The following is a 16,632-nucleotide window of genomic DNA, read 5'->3' as shown; positions in this document are numbered from 1 at the left end:
ATATATATATATATATATATATATATATATATATATATATATATATTATATGATACTTATGGTGACTAAAGTCGGGTCGGCTCGTAGATTGGGTCTGAAAGGACGTTTGTCCGGACAACCCTCTGAGTGAACCTTTGTGGCAGAGCGACAGGGCAGGTTGAGACCGCCTAGGAGAGAGGTGGGCCTGGCCCTGGTCGGCGTCCGTGGTTATTTCAAAATAACACGCTTAACGAGATATGGGTATTTGATCTGAGTCTGGCCACTGGCCTATACGCACTAACCAACTATGCGGGAACAGTTATGGGCACTCGATGTCGTGGTATCAGCCGAAGCCTTCTTGACGTCAGTGACTGAGCGACGCGCGCCGGGTTGGACTAGAACGCCTGCTCTTGGATAAGGGAGGCTAGGTCTGCTCGCCGGCTGCGTACACAACGTGCAGGTGTGCAATGGGCGATGGGCCCAGACCCCTGCGCCATAGGATTTAGACCGGCGTGCTGACCACTCTGTTGTGCCTAGGTAGGGCTGCGACATGTTGATCTTCCGAGGCCGGGCATGACCCAGAAAAGTGTGTCCGGACAAAGGGGATCGAGCGTGTTGGGAAATGTGGTGCACCCCTGCAGGGAAGCTGATCTATTTGAATAGCCGTGTCCCTCGGTGAATGGACGACCCGGAGTTGTACCTTGACCTTATGACAACTAGAACCGGATACTTAATAACACACACCCTTCCAAGTGCCAGATACAGCCGGTGATCACTCTCTCACAGGGCGACGAGGGGAGGATCGCCGGGTAGGATTATGCTATGCGATGATACTTGGTGAACTTACCATCTATTCTCTTCTACATGCTACAAGATGGAGGTTGCTAGAAGCATAGTCTTCGATAGGACTAGCTATCCCCCTCTTATTCTGGCGTTCTGCAGTGCAGTCCACATATGATACCCCTTTTCCATTTGATACCAATGCATGCATATGTAGTGTAGCTCCTTGCTTGCGAGTGCTTTGGATGAGTACTCACGGTTGCTTTGCTCCCCTTTTCCCCTTTCTATATCCGATTGTTGCGACCAGACGTTGGAGTCCAGGAGCCAGACGCCACTGTCAATGACGACTGCTACTACACGGGAGGTGCCTACTACTACGTGCAGGCCGCTGGCGACGACCAGGAGTAATTTAGGAGGATCCCAGGCAGGAGGCATGCGCCTCTTTCAATTTGTATCCCAGTTTGTGCTAGCCTTCTTAAGGCAAACTTGTTTAACTTTTGTCTGTACTCAGATATTGTTGCTTCCGCTGACTCGTCTATGATCGAGCTCTTATATTCGAGCCCTCGAGGCCCCTGGCTTGTAATATGATGCTTGTATGACTTATTTTATTTGTAGAGTTGTGTTGTGATGTCTTCCCGTGAGTCCCTGATCTTGATCGTACACATTTGCATGTATGACTAGTGTACGGTCAAATCGGGGGCGTCATAAGGCCTCACCACCCCCTACTACTCCTGGCGAGGCCATCCCTCTACTCACCCACACCCCCTGTTATTCTACAGTGACGACAGCCTCACACCGAAGCCGAACCAGTGAACCCTCATACTCCTCTCCGCGTGGGCATCCACTGTCGCGTCTTCCCCGGCTCCACGTCATCCCCTTCCTAGGCCTTGTCGTCGTCCACCGCCTTGGTGCTCTCGGTGCGGCATGGTCAATGTGGTCAAGGAACGACTTCCATCGGAAGAGTACTGTACGTGGAGAGGCTGACAGCTGGGTCCACGGCCGCAGCAAGGAAGTGCCTCCTTATTACGCGGAAAATAATGATTCCTCCACCTGACAGCAGGGACCCACCGGACGGCCATCGTATTTCGCAAAAAAATGTTTCCCCCTGACTGCTGGGACCCACCAGCTACATCTTCGCACGCAAGGAAGTGCCTGATAGTCGGGACCCACCTGGTCGAAGCATACGTAGCGTTGTCATTTTGGTCGCTAACGTGTACGTACATACTGGTCGATCAGTCTGTCTGTAGGATGCAGCGATGAACCATGGCCGAGTAAGGAAGGGCACGTGTCGTAGTAGAGGCGCGCACGTAGCATGTACACGTACGTACAGCCAGGGTGCAAGAAACTAAATACGGCCACGTACGTACATACGGGCGGGGTCTCGAACGCCTACTCGCGCATACGTACTGCCAGGGCTCATGTACATGACTGGGTCGGAACGGAGAAACGGCGTCGTCGTGTTCATCGGGAGCCAACCGGCTTGGACGGAACAGCCGATCGAAACGAGGCCTGGCATACCGCAGAACAGAGGAAACAGCCTTATGTTTGACCGGCCACGGTCGAAACAGGATCATGTTCATCGTGAGGGGTCTAGCGTATCGTAAAATGGAGGAAACAAACTTCTCTTGGACCTCCTACGGTCAAAACGGGGTCCTGTTGATTGGGAGGGGTGTGGCATACCGACAAAATGGAGGAAACGGACTTGTGTTGGAGTGCTACGGTCGAAACGGGGGTCCTGTTCATCGGGAGGGGTGTGGCGTACCGCAAAACGGGACTCCACAGGATATTGTTCATCTCCACCATCGACTGCCTCCACGGGCTATTGTTCATCCACCGTCGACCTCCTCCAGCCTCCACCTGCGACTGTTCATCCATAATACGTCTCCAACATAACTACTTTTCCAAACATTTTTGCCCTTGTTTTGGACTCTAACTTGCATGATTTGAATGGAACTAACCCAGACTGACGCTGTTTTCAGCAGAATTACCATGGTGTTATTTATGTGTAGGAATAAACGTTCTCGGAATGACCTGGAACTTCATGGAGCAACTTTTCAGAAAATATGAAAAATACCTGCAAAAGATGAAGGCCAGGGGGCCCACCACCTATCCACGAGGGTGGGGGCGCGCCTGTTGTAACACCCCGGATGTAATTTACCTTATCTGTACTCCAACTCTTGCCGTTTCCGGCCTAAGTTATTTTATTTTCCTCGGGTTCGGGTTTTTGTCTCCGTGTGTTGTTGCCTTTGTCAGGCATCTCTTATCATGTCATCATGTGCATTGCATTTGCATACATGTTTGTCTCATGCATCCGAGCATTTTTCCCGTTGTCCGTTTTGCATTCCGGCGCTCCTATCTCCTCCGATGGAACTTTCTACCTCTTTTCGTGTGTGGGGGTTAAACATTTCTGGATTGGACCGAGACTTGACAAGCGGCCTTGGTTTACTACTGGTAGATCGCCTGTCAAGTTTCGTACCATTTGGACTTCGTTTGATACTCCAACGGTTAACCGAGGGACCGAGAAGGCCTCGTTTGTATTGCAGCCCAACACCCTTCCAATTTGGCCCAAAACCCACCAAAGACCCTTCCATCACCTAGAGAATTCGATCATGATCGCGTGGCCAAAAACCGCACCTCATTTGGAGCTTCCTAGCTCCCTCTACCTATAAAACAAGCCCCTCCTCCGAAATTCATGGATCATTCTACCCTAACCCTAAAAAGTTTGCTCTCGCAGCCGCCGGACATGTCCGCCGCCTAACGACCAACGCCGCCAACCACCGTACGCCACGTGTCGCCGCCGCCTCCACCAACCGCGCCGGCCCTAAGAGCCCGCGCGCGGCCCTCCAGGCCCGCGACCTTCGCCGCCCGCCTCAGGCGCGCGCCCGCGCCCGCCTCCTTTCTTCTCCGTGCCCGGTGCCTCTTCGTCGGCCAGAGCTGCCGAACGTCCTTGCCGGCGAGCTCGCTCCACCCCACTCCTCCGCCTCGGACGCCGCCCCGCTCCGGCCTCCGCACCGCCGCCGCCTTCGCTCCTCTCCGGCGTCCTCCTCCAACCGCGACGAGCTCCGGCCACCACCACCATCTCCGGCGACCTCCAGTGAACAGTGTCGCTGACGAACCTCGGGATCCATGCCGAGTCGCCAGATCTGGATCCGCGCTACAGTAAACCCTAGTTGGGGGTTGACTTTTGCCTCTCTCAGTTAACTTTTTTTGCAAACTTTGGCATGCTATAACTCTCTCATCGTAGATCCGATTTGTGCGTGTAGCATATAAAAATGTTCGTCTCAAGGAGTACATCATTTCATCTCATTGCATCATTTTCATTTGAGCTCATCTTGATGCCCGAAATGCTGTTGGAAGAGGGCTATGTGATAAATTTGTCAGATCTGTTGCATCAAATAGCTATTTGTCATTTTTTCCATGATTAATGTGTGCATGGTATGCTCCTGAGCTCTACATGTGTTTTGTTATATGCCATGCCATCTTTACAGAGGTGCTTACCATGTATTTTTGTGATATTTGTGGTGACTAGCACAAGCTTGCAAAGTAGCGTAATCGGTAATCCTAATTTCAGGGACTTGGAATTTCACCAAGTCCTTGTCCTGATTTTGTCGTTATGTCATATGTTCATGTTGTTTCCTAGTGATCCATGCCTCTTTTGAGGATGATCAGTAAGGATGATTTGTTAATATTGTGGTGATATATCCATCCATGTCTTTTTTGCATTTATGGAGCACCCTAGCTTGAGTCAATCGAGCTCTACTTTTGCTATATCGTGAATCCTGGTAGATTGTTGACTTGTTAGCGATTTTGCCGAGGATGTTGCTATTGATCCGTGCATGCTATGTTGTTGTTCTTGCAATGTATAGCTTCTATGCCATGTATTATTGATGGGTGTATGCTTAGTTTGTCATGCCATGCTCTGTAGTGAGTGCATCGAGCTCGTAAACATGCCTACTTGTTAACTGATTTGCATGCTCCAGTTTTTTCACCAAGTCTGAGATCTATTTATGTTTTTGCCATGTTCACATGCTTGCAATTGTATTTTCTGATCCCTTTTGGTTCGAGGTCACTAAGGAACTTTTGTTAAGTGTTTGGAGTAGCTTCATTCCATGCCTTGCTTTGCCATGTTAAGTTCCTGTATCTTGTACTTTTCATGCTCTAAAGTGTGCTTCCTGATGATAAATTCCAGACTCGTGTTGATTTCACTAAGTCTGAAACCTGTTATCATTTGCATTTTTGCCATGCTTGTTTGAACCTGTTAATGGATGAATTAGCCGTAGCTCAGTGTTCATCTTTTGTCAAGCATCATGAGTGGATCCCTGCCATGTATTTTGTTGTCATGTTTGAGTGATGTAGCATATTTATCTTGATGCATTTAGATGGCTACTTGCTGATTATCACAGACCGGTGCCATATTTGTTTTGCTTGCCATTTCCAAACCGTGCATCCGATTCCGGTGATCTTTATATCGATTTCAACCGAAATCACCTCACCTTTCCAGTGGCACTCTTGGATTTCCAAGTGGAGTCCAGGTTCAATCATTCCTTGTCAAATCTTGCATATGCACCACATATCGCATCCCACATATCATACCATGTTTGCATCATGTTGTTTGAGCATTGCACGTGGTTGATTGTGTTTAGTTTGCTTGTTGTTCTTGTTTGGGTAGAGTCGGGAGACGAGTTCACGAACGAGGAGCCCGTTGAGTTCACTTACGAGGATCAAGTCAACTCTGACAACTTTGCAGGCAAGATGATCATACCCTCGAAATCACTTCTATCTTTGCTTGCTAGATGCTCGCTCTTTTGCTATGCCTATGCTATGATGCCTACCACTTGCTTATCATGCCTCCCAAATTGCCATGTCAAACCTCTAACCCACCATGTCCTAGCAAACCGTTGATTGGCTATGTTACCGCTTTGCTCAGCCCCTCTTATAGTGTTGCTAGTTGCAGGTGAAGATTGGAGATCGTTCCTTGTTGGAACATTGTTTATTGTTGGGATATCACCATATTATCTTGTTATCTTAATGCATCTATATACTTGGTAAAGGGTGGAAGGCTTGGCCTTTTTCCTAGTGTTTTGTTCCACTCTTGTCGCCCTAGTTTCCGTCATATCAGTGTTATGTTCCCGGATTTTGCGTTCCTTACGCGGTTGGGTTATAATGGGAACCCCTTGACAGTTCGCCTTGAATAAAACTCCTCCAGCAATGCCCAACCTTGGTTTTACCATTTTCCACCTAGCCTATTTTTCCCATGGGTTTCCGAAGCCCATGGGTCATCTTTATTTAAACCCCCCTAGGCCAGTGCTCCTCTGAGTGTTGGTCCAAACTAGAGCCCTGTGCAGCGCCCCCTCGGGGAAACTCGAGGTTTGGTTTTAGTTGTATGGAGAGCTCATCTGAGTGTGCCCTGAGAACGAGATATGTGCAGCTCCAATCAGGATTTGTCGGCACATTCGGGCGGTGTTGCTGGACTTGTTTTATCATTGTCGAGGATGTCTTGTAAAACCGGGATGCCAATTCTGATCGGAATGTCTCGGGAGAAGGAATATCCTTCGTTGACCGTGAGAGCTTGTGATGGGCTAAGTTGGGACTCCCCTGCAGGGATTTGAACTTTCGAAAGTCGTGCCCGCGGTTATGGGCAGATGGGAATTTGTTAATGTCCGGTTGTAGATAACATGAAACTTGACTTAATTAAAATGAATCAACCGCGTGTGTAACCGTGATGGTCTCTTCTCGGCGGAGTCCGGGAAGTGAACACGGTGTTGGAGTAATGTTTGACGTAGGTTGTTCTAGGATCACTTCTTGATCATAGTTCTTCGTCCGTGCTTTGCCTTCTCTTCTCGCTCTCTTTTGCGAATAGGTTAGCCACCATATATGCTAGTCGCTTGCTGCAGTTCCACATCATACCTTGCCTTACCTATAAGCTTAAATAGTCTTGATCACGAGGGTGCGAGATTGCTGAGTCCCCGTGACTCACAGTTTACTTCCAACACTAGATGCAGGGACCGATGATACCATTCCAGACGATGCGCTTGAGCTCAAGTGGGAGTTTGATGAAGACTCTCGCTGTTAATATGTGTCTTTCCCAGATGATCAATAGTGGTGCCCAGTTGGGGCGATCGGGGACCATGTCGCATGTGGGGGTTGATCTTTTATTTTGGTACCATAGCCGGACCATGAGTGTATTGGATGATTGTAATGTTATTCATGTATTTGTGTGACGTGGCGAGTGTAAGCCAACTATGTACCTTTTCCCCTTTTATATATTTACATGGGTTGTTGTGAAGATTACCTTACTTGCGACATTGCTTTCAATGCGGTTATGCCTCTAAGTCGTGCTTCGACACGTAGGAGATATAGCCGCATCGAGGGCGTTACAAGTTGGTATTCAGAGCCTTCCCCGACCTTAGGAGCCCCCTGCTTGATCGAATTGTTGGCGTTGTTGAGTCTAGAAAAATGTTTTGTCATTTAGGAATTATATATCGGAGAGTTTAGGAATTCTTCTTACTCCCCAGTCCCTTCATCGCTCTGGTGAGGCATCCTGACGTAGAGTTTTGACTCTTCTCTTCTCAAATTTCACTAAAAAAATTTAGGATCACGCGGGTATCTTGGAATCGTTCCGATCGATTTGTGACGAGAACATTGTTCTTGGTGCCTCCTGTCATTTAGGGGTTGTGGCAGTGTCCCGGGGAGTTGAGCTCCGAGGTGTTGTCGTCACAATTTTATCGTTGAGATTCTGGAATACCTGAGTTTCGCCGACATCGAAAATCTCTTTTATGCAGTTATTGGTGAGATAACCTCGACGCCACCCAGTACTGGGGCGGGAGTTCGGGAGTATTGCCATAACTTGTATAACGGATTCTTTTCGAAGGTTGAGGTAGACGATTTCCGAAGTTTTTCTTGGTTATGTGTTGAAGGATGGATATAGCTGGATGTAAGATTTGCTAGATTTGGGTGAGATATTATGCTTCCCCTATATCCCCAACACCTGATTGCATAACCGGAAAGGTTCAGGAGTTTCATAGGTGGGAATTCTTGTAGCTCTAGTTCTTCTTCCGAGGATATTTGGTTTAAGATTGGGTGATCCTTACCAAGTATTCGTTCTTGTTTCGTATCTTGTTGTTTTTTCTTCTACCTCAATTCTAAGTGGCTTCTCAATTTATGGATATGTGACCATTTCGATTGGAATGCATTCGTTCATTTCGTTTAGATGTGAAGACTATATGTTGCAATTTCAACTCATTTGATTCAGCTTCAATATTTGTCTGTCAATGTGCTAACGGATGTCAACCTCTTCAGGATGGCTCCTCCAACGCGCACGACTCCGAATCCTGATCCGCCACCACCACCTCCACCTCCAGAGGCATGGCAAGCTGTGATGGCCGCTATCAATGCAAACACGCAGCTGATCATGCAACTTCTTCAAGAGCGCAACCAAGGGAACCAGGGTCATGGCAACAATCAGAATCAGTTTGCTACACTCAACGAGTTCCTTGCTAACCAGCCAAAGACCTTCAGCAATAGTGTTGAGGCAACAGACACTGATGATTGGCTCGTGGACATATGCAAGCATTTCGAGTGCAGTAACGTCAGGCCCGAGGACTTTGTCAAGTTCACCTCCTTCCAACTCAAAGACCAAGCTGCAGAATGGTTTCAGCAGTACAAAGATTCCAGAGGAGGCCGTGTAATTACCTGGGATGAATTCCGTCAAGACTTCAAAGCTCATCATATTCCTCAGAGCGTGGTTGAAAGCAAGCGTGAGGAATTCTGCAACCTGAAGCAAGGCTCTATGTCTGTTTACGAGTACAACAAGATGTTTCAGAAGCTCGCCCGTTTTGCTAAGCAAGACGTCCCTGACGAGAAGAGCATGATATACCAGTTCAGGGGTGGTCTCAGAGAAGAAATCCAGCTAGCTCTTGTCCTCTTTGAGCCCAAGAGGTGTTGGAAATATGCCCTAGAGGCAATAATAAATTAGTTATTATTATATTTCCTAGTTCATGATAATCGTTTATTATCCATGCTAGAATTGTATTGATAGGAAACTCAGATACATGTGTGGATACATAGACAACACCATGTCCCTAGTAAGCCTCTAGTTGACTAGCTCGTTGATCAATAGATGGCTACGGTTTCCTGACCATGGACATTGGATGTCGTTGATAATGGGATCACATCATTGGGAGAATGATGTGATGGACAAGACCCAATCCTAAGCCTAGCACAAAGATCCTGTAGTTCGTATGCTAAAGCTTTTCTAATGTCAAGTATCATTTCCTTAGACCATGAGATTGTGCAACTCCCGGATACCGTAGGAATACTTTGGGTATGCCAAACGTCACGACGTAACTGGGTGGCTATAAAGGTACACTACAGGTATCTCTGAAAGTGTCTGTTGGGTTGGCACGAATCGAGACTGGGATTTGTCACTCCATGTAAACGGAGAGGTATCTCTGGGCCCACTCGGTAGGACATCATCATAATGTGCACAATGTGATCAAGGAGTTGATCACGGAATGATGTGTTACGGAACGAGTAAAAGAGACTTGCCGGTAACGAGATTGAACAAGGTATCGGGATACCGACGATCGAATCTCGGGCAAGTACAATACCGCTAAACAAAGGGAATTGTATACGGGATTGATCGAATCCTCGACATTGTGGTTCATCCGATGAGATCATCGTGGAACATGTGGGAACCAACATGGGTATCCAGATCCCGCTGTTGGTTATTGACCGGAGAACGTCTCGGTCATGTCTGCATGGTTCCCGAACCCGTAGGGTCTACACACTTAAGGTTCGATGATGCTAGAGTTATAAAGGAAGTTTGTATGTGGTTACCGAATGTTGTCCGGAGTCCCGGATGAGATCCCGGACGTCACTAGGAGTTCCGGAATGGTCCGGAGGTAAAGATTTATATATGGGAAGTCCTGTTTTGGTCACCAGAAAAGTTTCCGGTTTTACCGGTAGTGTACCGGGACCACCGGAGGGGTCCGGGGGTCCACCAAGTGAGGCCACCAGCCTCAGAGGGTTGCATGGGCCAAGTGTGGGAGGGGACCAGCCCCAGGTGGGCTGGTGCGCCCCCCCACCAAGGCCCAAGGCGCCTCCAAGAGGGAAGGGGGGCAAACCCTAGGGCAGATGGGCCCTAAGGCCCACCCCAGGTGCGCCTCTCCCTCTCCCCCTTGTGGCCGCCACCCAGATGGGATCTGGGGGCTGCCGCCACCCCTAGGGAGGGAACCCTAGGTGGGGGCACAGCCCCTCCCCTTCCCCTATATATACTTGAGGTATTGGAGGCTACAAGTGACATGAGTTCCTCTCCTTCTTGGCGCAGCCCTACCCCTCTCCCTCCTCATCTCTTGCAATGCTTGGTGAAGCCCTGCTGGAGTACCACGCTCCTCCACCACCTCCACGCCGTTGTGCTGCTGCTGGATGGAGTCTTCCCCAACCTCTCCTTCTCCCCTTGCTGGATCAAGGCGTAGGAGACGTCACCGAGCTGTACGTGTGTTGAACACAGAGGTGCCGTCTGTTCGGCACTAGGATCATCGGTGATTTGGATCACGACGAGTATGACTTCATCAACCCCATTCTCTTGAACGCTTTCGCGTAGCGATCTACAAGGGTATGTAGATGCACTCTCCTTCCCCTCATTACTGGTTTCTCCATAGATAGATCTTGGTGACACGTAGGAAAATTTTGAATTTCTGCTATGTTCCCCAAAGTGGCATCATGAGCTAGGTCTATTGCGTAGATTCTATGCACGAGTAGAACACAAAGTAGTTGTGGGCGTTGATTTTGTTCAATATGCTTACCGTTACTAGTCCAATCTTGTTTCGACGGTATTGTGGGATGAAGCGGCCCGGACCGACCTTACACGTACTCTTACGTGAGACTGGTTCCACCGACTGACATGCACTAGTTGCATAAGGTGGCTAGCGGGTGTCTATCTCTCCCACTTTGGATTCGATGAAAAGGGTCCTTATGAAGGGTAAATAGCAATTGGCATATCACATTGTGGTTTTGCGTAGGTAAGAAACATTCTTGCTAGAAACCCATAGCAGCCACGTAAAACATGCAAACAACAATTAGAGGACGTCTAACTTGTTTTTGCAGATGTGATGTGATATGGCCAAGAAGAATGTGATGAATGATATGTGATGTATGAGATTGATCATGTTCTTGTAATAGGAATCACGACTTGCATGTCGATGAGTATGACAACCGGCAGGAGCCATAGGAGTTGTCTTTATTTATTGTATGACCTGCGTGTCATTGAACAAAGCCATGTAATTACTTTACTTTATTGCTAACCGGTAGCCATAGTAGTAGAAGTAATAAGTTGGCGAGACAACTTCATGGAGATCATGATGATGGAGATCATGATGATGGAGATCATGATGATGGAGATCATGGTGTCATGCCGGTGACAAGATGATCATGGAGCCCCAAGATGGAGATCAAAGGAGCTATATGATATTGGCCATATCATGTCACTATTATTTGATTGCATGTGATGTTTATCATGTTTTTGCATCTTGTTTACTTAGAACGACGGTAGTAAATAAGATGATCCCTCATAATAATTTCAAGAAAGTGTTCCCCCTAACTGTGCACCGTTGCGAAAGTTCGCTGTTTCGAAGCACCACGTGATGATCGGGTGTGATAGATTCCAACGTTCACATACAACGGGTGTAAGACAGATTTACACATGCAAACACTTAGGTTGACTTGACGAGCCTAGCATGTACAGACATGGCCTCGGAACACAGAAGACCGAAAGGTCGAACATGAGTCGTATAGAAGATACGATCAACATGAAGATGTTCACCGATGTTGACTAGTCCGTCTCACGTGATGATCGGACACGGCCTAGTTGACTCGGATCATGTAATCACTTAGATGACTAGAGGGATGTCTATCTAAGTGGGAGTTCATAAGATGAACTTTATTATCCTGAACATAGTCAAAAAGATCTTTGCAAATTATGTCGTAAGCTCGCGCTTTAGTTCCACTGTTTAGATATGTTCCTAGAGAAAATATAGTTGAAAGTTGACAGTAGCAATTATTCGGACAATAGAAAGCTTATGTCCTTAATGCACCGCTCAGTGTGCTGAACCCCGAACGTCATTTGTGGATGTTACGAACATCGAACATACATGTTTAGATAACTACGTGATAGTTCAGTTAAACGGTTTAGAGTTGAGGCACCAAAGACGTTTTCGAAACGTCGCGGAACATATGAGATGTTTCGAGGGCTGAAATTGGGATTTCAGGCTCGTGCCCACGTCAGGAAGTATGAGACCTCCGACGATTTCCTTAGCCTGCAAACTAAGGGAGAAAAGCTCAATCGTTGAGCTTGTGCTTAGATTGTCTGAGTGCAACAATCACTCGAATCGAGTGGGAGTTGATCTTCCAAAGATAGTGATGTTTCTCCAAAGTCATTGCCACCAAGCTGCTAGAGCTTCGTGATGAACTATAACATATCTGGGATAGATATGATGATCCTTGAAATATTCGCGATGTTTGACACCGCGAAAGTAGAAATCAAGAAGGAGCATCAATTGTTGATGGTTAGTGAAACCACTAGTTTCAAGAAGGGCAAGGGAAAGAAGGGATACTTCATGAAACGGCAAATCAGCTGCTGCTCTAGTGGAGAAACCCAAGGTTGAACCCAAACCTGAGACTGAGTGCTTCTGTAATAAGGGAAACAGCCACTGGAGCAGAATTACCCTAGATACTTGGTAGATGAGAAGGCTGTCGATAGAAGTATATTGGATATACATTATGTTAATGTGTACTTTACTAGTACTCCTAGTAGCACCAGGGTATTAAATACCGGTTCGGTTGCTAAGTGTTAGTAACTCGAAATAAAAGCTACGGAATAAACGGAGACTAGCTAAAGGTGAGATGACGATATGTGTTGGAAGTATTTCCAAGGTTGATCAAATATCGTACGCTCCCTCTACCATCAAGATTGGTGTTTGCGTTGAGCATAGACATGATTGGATTATGTCTATCGCAATACGGTTATTCATTTAAGGAGAATAATGGTTACTCTGTTTATTTGAATAATACCTTCAATGGTCTTGCACCTAAAATGAATGGTTTATTGAATCTCGATCGTAGTGATACACATGTTCATGCCAAAAGATATAAGATAGTAATGATAGTACCACCAACTTGTGGCACTGCCACGTAAGTCATATCGGTATAAAACGCATGAAGAAGCTCCATGTTGATGGATCTTTGGACTCACTCGTTTTAAAAGGTTTGAGACATGCGAACCATGTCTATTGGTGTATATGCATGAAGAATTTCCATGCAAATGGACCGTTTGGACTCACTTGATTTTGAATCACTTGAGACATGCAAATCATACCACATGGGCAAGATGACTGAAAGCCCCGTTTTCAGTAAAATGGAACTAGAAAGCAACTTGTTGGAAGTAATACATTTTGATGTGTGCAGTCCAATGAGTGCTGAGGCGTGTAGTGGATATGGTTATGTTCTTACTTCACAGATGATTTGAGTAGATGTTGAGTACATTTACTTGATGAATCACGAGTCTGAATTATTGAAAGGTTCAAGTAATTTCAGGGTGAAGTTGAAAGATCGTCGTGACAAGAGGATAAAATATCTATGATATGATCATAGAGATGAATATCTGAATTACGAGTTTGGCACAGAATTAAGACATTGTGGAAATTGTTTCACAACTAATACAGCCTGAAACACCATAGTGTGATGGTGTGTCCGAACATCATAACTGCACCCTATTGGATATGATGCATACCATGATGTCTCTTATCGAATTACCACGATAGTTTATGGGTTAGGCATTAGAGACAACCACATTCACTTTAAATAGGGCACCACGTAATTCCGATGAGATGACACCATATGAACTATGGTTTAGAGAAACCTAAGCTGTCATTTCTTAAAAGTTTGGGGCTGCAACGCTTATGTGAAAAAGTTTCAGGCTGATAAGCTCGAACCCAAAGCGGATAAATGCATCTTCATAGGACACCCAAAACAGTTGGGTATACCTCCTGTCTCAGATCCGAAAGCAATAAGGGATTGTTTCTAGAATCGGGTCCTTTCTCGAGGAAAAGTTTCTCTCGAAAGAATTGAGTGGGAGGATGGTGGAGACTTGATGAGGTTGTTGAACCGTCTCTTCAACTAGTGTGTGGCAGGGCACAGGAAGTTGTTCCTGTGGCACCTACACCAATTGAAGTGGAAGCTTATGATAGTGATCATGAAACTTCAGATCAAGTCACTACCAAACCTCGTGGGATGACAAGGATGCGTACTACTTCAGAGTGGTACGTAATCCTGTCTTGGAAGTCATGTTGCTAGACAACAATGAACCTACGAGCTATGGAGAAGCGATGGTGGGCCCGGATTCCGATAAATGGCTCGAGGCCATAAAATCCGAGAGAGGATCCATGTATGAAAACAAAGTGTAGACTTTGGCAGAACGGCTCGATGGCCGTAAGGCTATTGAGTACAGATGAATTTTAAAAGGAAGACGGACAATGATGGTAAGTATCACCATCAAGAAAGCTCGACTTGTCGTTAAGATGTTTTCCGACAAGTTCAAGGAGTTGACTACGATGAGACTTTCTCACTCATAGCGATGCTAAGAGTCTGTTGGAATTATATTAGCGATTACTGCATTGTTTATGAAATCTTGCAGATAGGATGTCAAAAAAAACATTGTTTTCTCAACGATTTTCTTGAGGAAAGGTTGTATGTGATACAACCGGAAGGTTTTGTCAATCCTGAAAGATGCTAATAAGTATGCAAAGCTCCAGCAATCCTTCTAAGGACTGGAGTAAGCATCTCGGAGTTGGAATGTACGCTTTGATGAGATGATCAAAGATTGTGGGTTTATACAAAGTTTATGAGAAACTTGTATTTCCAAAGAAGTGAGTGGGAGCACTAGAGAATTTCTAATGAGTATATGTTGTTGACATATTGTGGATCAGAAATGATGTAGAATTTCTGGAAAGCATATAGGGTTATTTGAAAAGTGTTTTTCAATAGAAAACCTGGATTAGGCTACTTGAACATTGAGCATCAAGATCTATGACGATAGATCAAAAACACTAAATGGTACTTTCAAATGAGCACATACCTTGACATGATCTTGAAGGTGTTCAAGATGGATCAGTCAAGGAAGGAGTTCTTGCCTGAGTTGTAAGGTATGAAGTTAAGACTTAAAGCTCGACCACGGTAGAAGAAAGAGAAAGGATGAATGTCGTCCCATATGCTTTTGACATAGGCTCTATACGGTATGCCATGCTGAGTACCGCACCTGGTGTGTGCCTTGCCACATGTCTGGCAAGAGGGTACAAAGGTGATCCAGGAGTGGATCACTAGATAGCGGTCAAAATTATCCTTGGAGTAATAAGGACATGTTTCTCAATTATGGAGGTGATAAAGAGTTCGGCGTAAAGGGTTACATCGATGCAAGCTTTAACACCTATCCGAATGACTCTGAGTAGCAAACCGGATATGTATAGTGGAGCAACCATTTGGAATAGCTCCAAGTGGAGCGTGGAAGCAGCATTCATAATATGACCTAGAGATTTGCAAAGTCCATACGGATCTGATTGTTGCAGACCCGTTGACTAAAACCTCTCTCACAAGCAAAACATGATCAAACCCCAGAACTCATTGAGTCTTAATCACATGATGATGTGAACTAGTTTAGTGACACTAGTAAACTCTTTGGATGTTGGTCACATGGCGATGTGACCTGTGAGTGTTAATCACATGGCGATGTGAACTAGATTATTGACTCTAGTGCAAGTGGGAGACTGTTGGAAATATGCCCTAGAGGCAATAATAAATTAGTTATTATTATATTTCCTAGTTCATGATAATCGTTTATTATCCATGCTAGAATTGTATTGATAGGAAACTCAGATACATGTGTGGATACATAGATAACACCATGTCCCTAGTAAGCCTCTAGTTGACTAGCTCGTTGATCAATAGATGGTTACGGTTTCCTGACCATGGACATTGGATGTAGTTGATAACGGGATCACATCATTTGGAGAATGATGTGATGGACAAGACCCAATCCTAAGCCTAGCACAAAGATCGTGTAGTTCGTATGCTAAAGCTTTTCTAATGTCAAGTATCATTTCCTTAGACCATGAGATTGTGCAACTCCCGGATACCGTAGGAATACTTTGGGTATGCCAAACGTCACAATGTAACTGGGTGGCTATAAAGGTACACTACAGGTATCTCCAAAAGTGTCTGTTGGGTTGGCACGAATCGAGACTGGGATTTGTCACTCCGTGTAAACGGAGAGGTATCTCTGGGCCCACTCGGTAGGACATCATCATAATGTGCACAATGTGATCAAGGAGTTGATCACGGAATGATGTGTTACGGAACGAGTAAAAGAGACTTGCCGGTAACGAGATTGAACAAGGTATCGGGATACCGACGATCAAATCTCGGGCAAGTACAATACCGCTAAACAAAGGGAGTTGTATACGGGATTGATCGAATCCTCGACATCGTGGTTCATCCGATGAGATCATCGTGGAACATGTGGGAACCAACATGGGTATCCAGATCCCGCTGTTGGTTATTGATCGGAGAACATCTTGGTCATGTCTGCATGGTTCCCGAACCCATAGGGTCTACACACTTAAGGTTCGATGACGCTAGGGTTATAAAGGAAGTTTGTATGTGGTTACCGAATGTTGTTCGGAGTCCCAGATGAGATCCCGGATGTCACGAGGAGTTCCGGAATGGTCTGGAGGTAAAGATTTATATATGGGAAATCCTGTTTTGGTCACCGGAAAAGTTTCGGGTTTTACCGGTAGTGTACCGGGACCACCGGAGGGGTTCGGG

Source organism: Triticum dicoccoides, chromosome 4A (genome assembly GCF_002162155.2).
Source record: "Triticum dicoccoides isolate Atlit2015 ecotype Zavitan chromosome 4A, WEW_v2.0, whole genome shotgun sequence".
NCBI classification, from domain to species: Eukaryota; Viridiplantae; Streptophyta; class Magnoliopsida; order Poales; family Poaceae; genus Triticum; species Triticum dicoccoides.
The sequence above is the reverse complement of the archived record's forward strand: the minus strand, read 5'-3'. Positions refer to the sequence as shown.